We start from the raw sequence: 4968 nt of genomic DNA, 5'->3' as shown, positions 1-4968 counted from the left end.
TGCTATATACCTCATCATAGGGCTGAGCTGCCTCTCTGTCTATCGTTTCATAATCTGCGCTGGATTCATGGCCATATGCAGACTCTTCATCGACACAATGAGTCATATTTCTCTTACACATTCGCTGGAGGTGGCCCTTTGTGCTGCAGCCCTTGCATACATAGTCTTTAAAGCGGCACTGGTGAGCCCAGTGATTCCCTCCGCAATGATTCCCTACTCGATTAGCCCCCCTCGGCAGACTTTGAGTTAAGGGACTCGGGGGCCTGTTCTCTCTCCCCTGAGAGGGTTCACTTTCTACAATCCAGCCTCTAAAAGGCGCTACTCGGGGCACAGTACCTGCCGGGTTTGAGCCCTGAGGGTGATTCATCTGCCTTGAACCTCAGGTCGAGGTCGTGAATGTCTGGCTCACAGAGATGGCCTTCTGCAGTGTGACTGTGGTATCCGCCGACAGTAGCTTATGAAGAAGGCCCTCATGGCCGATTCCAATGACAAAAATGTCCCGCAGCACTTCATTGAGGTGGTCGCCGAAATCACACGATGCCGCCAGCCTCCTGAGGTCTGCAGCGTATTTCGCGATTTCCTGGCCTTCAGATCGTTGGTGGGTGTAGAACCGGTGTCTGGCTCCTTGGGCTTGAGTTGCTCATGGATCAGGGTTACAAGCTCCTCCTACGTCTTGGTCAATGCCAGCAAGTCCCTGGCGAGGCCATAGACGGTGGGCCCACAACTGGTTAGCAGGATAGCTCTGCGCTTATCAGCCAGTGTGGCCGGGTCGTCTCCTGCAGGGTCGTTTGCTGTGGAGAAATGGTTGAGCCTCTCCACAAAGGCGTCCCAATCATCACCATCGGTGAACTGCTGCAACGTACCAAGGGCAGCCATTTTCGCGTGAAAGTCCATAATCTTGTCGCCAAGTGTTATGTCCTTGGATACTCTAATAATGACTCCACGAAGCAATGTGTTGTACTTGAACTGTAGTGACCTTAGTCCTTTATTTGTTAACTCCAGAGTGAGATTGGCCTGCCTTTTTACAAGGCCAGGCACACCTGTACAGGTAACCTACAAGTCTCCCACTGCTGTGCTCTCTGGTGGCATACCTTGTGATAGTACCAACAGTAGCCATGTAGGATATATGACATAATATTGTTAACAGAAATGTCGCGTGATACAGCAGCGCGATCATGATACCACTGCTGACTTTGATGTCTGTATTCAACATGATCGTTCAAGTCAGGACAGACAAGAGAGAGCTTGGTCTTGAGACCTCTCTTCATCAATAGTTCAGCAGGGGGGATCCCGGTAAGTGTGTGGGGTCTTGTCCTGTGACTAAGCAATATGCATGACAAGCAAGTCTGCAGTGAACCTTGAGTTACACGTTTCATACTCTGCTTGATGATTTGGACAGCACGCACTACTTGACCATTAGGTGCGGGTTTGAATGGTGCTGACCTGAACATTGAGTTTCATGAACTCTTGAAACTCCAGACTAGTGAAGCAAGGTCCGTTGTCGCTTACAACGATGTCGGGCAGACCATGAGTGGCAAACATGACACGAAGGCTCTCAATGGTAGCTGTGGATGTACTGGATGACATGTTTATACACTCTATCCACTTGGAATATGCATCCACCACAATTAAAAACATCTTTCCCAGGAAGGGACCTGCAAAGTCGATGTGGATCCTGGACCATGGTTTAGATGGCCACGACCACAGACCCAGCGGAGAATTCGCTGGTGCTTTACTTAGCTGCATGCAAGTGTTGCACTGATGCACACATGATTCCAGATCAGAGTCAATTCCAGGCCACCATACATGAGACCTGGCAATAGCTTTCATCATGAGTGCTATGTAGATCATGTACAAATTTCTCTCTGCCTTTCTTAGGCATAACAACACGATTACTCCACAGTAAACAATCTGACTGAATGGATAGTTCGTCTTTGCGACAGTTGTAAGTGTCATGTATTCAACTGTCATTTTAACCCATGTGTAAGCTAACCTAAGTTGTACATCTTGAGAACACTGACCACAGGGGGCGAACTCCTAACCGGGACTTTCCGGTATAAAAGGGGAAGCTCCACCCACTGTCTCTCTCTCTCTCTCTCTCTCTCTCTCTCGGTCTTGGTAATAAAGGGAACTGGTCACAGAGTGACCTTCTCTCAAGTATGGGCCTCGTGTGCATTTATACTGTATAGTAAGGACATATTATTGGCCATGAGAAACTGAGATTTAAACCACGCGAGCATGGCCATTAGCAGCACAGAAGAGAGGTAACTGTGTTGGTGATGATTGGGACAACTTTACTGAAAGACTACAGGAAAGTTTTGTCACTAAGAAATGGTTGGGACAGGATTCGGCCGTCAAACGCAGGGCTCATCTCCTGACGGTTTGTGGATCCAGAACTTACTTTTTTTTTATTTATTCGTTGCCAATCTTTCCAATTCTTTGTCAGATCATCTTGTCAGATTACAAACGCCAGAGGTCACCTTGCACACATCAAGGATCACTCTGCGCCAATGCTCTTAGCCAAAAGGCCTAGAGCCACTGCACCGTTCCTGGAAGTACTGCAATACCAGGTTCGTGCCATGGAGGTGGGTGTGTGCCCCCCACCCACCTCCGTGGAGGTGGATGGGTCAAGCCACCCCACCCACCTTCTATTTCCAAAAAGCATAGGAGAACCACCTTCCTGATCCAGGGAGAACCACTTTCTGGTCATGGTTACTCCCCTGTCAGGTCAGTACGCATGATCTTAGCCAAAAGGCTGAGAAGCGAAGAACTTACTCCCTGATGAAAGACCTTCTAGCGCCAGAGAAGCCGGCGGACAGGATGTTTGAAGAGCTCAGTAAATTGATCGGGGAACACTTTAAACTGGCAAGCAGCATGCACATGGCGAGACACCGGTTTTACAAGCACCGGCGGCGAGAAGGGCAAAGCGTTTCAGACTTTGTGGCAGATCTCCGGTGACTGGCGAGCCTATGTAAGTTCACAGATGCATGCAGAGCGGAGATGCTGCGAGACTTTTTTATTGAGGGCAACGGGCACGCTGGGGTTTTCAGGAAACTGATTGAGACCAAAGAATTGACCTTGGAAGCGGCGGCTCTGATAGCCCAGACATATATCTCAGGGGAGGAAGAGACCAGAATGATTTATGGCAAAGATCTTGGCTCAAATGCGACAAACGACCAGGGAGTCAACATTGTTAACGCGGCCCACAGTTCTCTAGGCAGACAAGGGCAATCGGACATGCCCCACCATGTAGTCGAACCCAAAGGGGGAATTCAACAGAGACAATGGCTAGCTGAACGGCGATTCATGCCACTGCAATGGACAATGCGGCCAGTAATGGGATCATCAACACCTGTTAATGGTACGCTTCAGGACAGTTACAGAGACAGTCAGAGACGATCGACTGGTAATGGACCTTTTGTTTCCAACAACGGGGCCTCCAGCTCATGTTGGAGGTGTGGAGGCAAACACCCAGCTAGAGCTTGCAGATTTCAGCAATATACCTGCAGAAACTGCAACGTCAGCGGTCATTTGGCGAGTATGTGCAGGAAGCCTGCAGCCAGGTTGATGTACGAGGAGGACGGGCCCGATGTAAGCCCTACGAACCCAAATGAATACTGGGGGAAATCGCTGGAAGCTGAAGTTCAGTGAGTTCATGTGGAGCACATATACAGTTCATATACCAGGACGCCACCGATAATGATGAAAGTGCTCCTCAATGGCATCCCAGTATCAATGGAGCTAGGCACGGAGACCAGTCAGTCCCTGATGAACATCAAACAGTTCGAAAGGTTGTGGGTGTCCAAGGCCAGGAGGCCAAAAATTATTGCCGATTGAAGCACTGCTACGGACATATACAAAGGAGATCATTCCGGTGCTAGGCAGCGCCACGGTAGTCGTGACCAACAAAGATTCGGAGAATAGGTTGCCACTCTGGATTGTCCCGGGGATGGTCCCGCACTACTGGGGAGGAGTTGGCTTGCTGTCATGAACTGGAAATGGTGCGATGTCAATGCAATTTCGTCTGTGGAGCGAGTATCATGCTCACAGGTCCTGGACAAATTTGACTCATTATTTCAACCCAGCATCGGCACTTTCATGGGGACCAATGTAGTGATTCACATAAACCCAGACACCAGGCCAGTACACCACAAGGCCAGAGCGGTGCCGTACGTGATGCGGGAAAAGATCGAATGCGAATTGGACCGCCTACTGAGGGAAGGCATCATCTCGCCAGTCGAATTCAGTGACTGGGCGAGCCCGATTGTGCTGGTGCTCAAGGCAGATGGGTCGGTCAGGATATGTGGCGATTACAAGGCCACCATCAATCGGGTGTCACACCAAGACCAGTACCCGCTACCGAGAGCGGAGGACCTCTTTGCGACGCTATCCGGTTACAAACTTTTTTCAAAATTGGACCTGACCTCAGCTTACATGAGCCAGGAGCTGGCAAGTGAGTCGAAGAAGCTGACCACCATCACGACACACAAGGGGTTGTTTGAGTATAACAGATGTCCGTTCGGGATTCGTTCGGCTGCCGCGGTTTTTCAGCAAAATATGGAAAGCCTCCTCAAGTCGATTCCAAGGACAGTGGTTGTTCAAGACAACATCCTCATCACGGGTCGCGATACTGAAGAACACCTCCACAACCTGGAGGAGGTGCTACGCAAACTGGACCAGGTAGGGCTGCGACTGAAAAAGGCGAAGTGCGTTTTCTTATCTCCAGAGATAGAATTCCTGGGGAGGAGGGTAGCAGCAGCGGGATCAGACCGACTGCGTCCAAAACAGAAGCGATCCAGAAAGCACCCATACCCCGTAACACGACGGAGCTGCATTCATTCCTGGGGCTCCTGAACTATTTTGGTAACTTTCTTCCCAAATTGAGCACGCTGTTAGAGCCGCTACACGTGCTCCTACGCAAAGGGTCGTGATTGGGTCTGGGGGGACAGCCAGGAAAGGGCTTTTGAT

General features: G+C 50.1%; 1 pseudogene; it reads right to left on the bottom strand.

Annotated features, from left to right (window-relative positions):
• Positions 1-2533: 2533 nt before the first annotated feature.
• LOC139280387 (U2 spliceosomal RNA) lies at positions 2534-2767 on the bottom strand (annotated as a pseudogene).
• Positions 2768-4968: the final 2201 nt, after the last annotated feature.

The sequence above is a fragment of the Pristiophorus japonicus genome, chromosome 14 (assembly GCF_044704955.1).
Source record: "Pristiophorus japonicus isolate sPriJap1 chromosome 14, sPriJap1.hap1, whole genome shotgun sequence".
Classification (NCBI taxonomy): Eukaryota; Metazoa; Chordata; class Chondrichthyes; family Pristiophoridae; genus Pristiophorus; species Pristiophorus japonicus.
The sequence above is the reverse complement of the archived record's forward strand: the minus strand, read 5'-3'. Positions and strand labels throughout refer to the sequence as shown.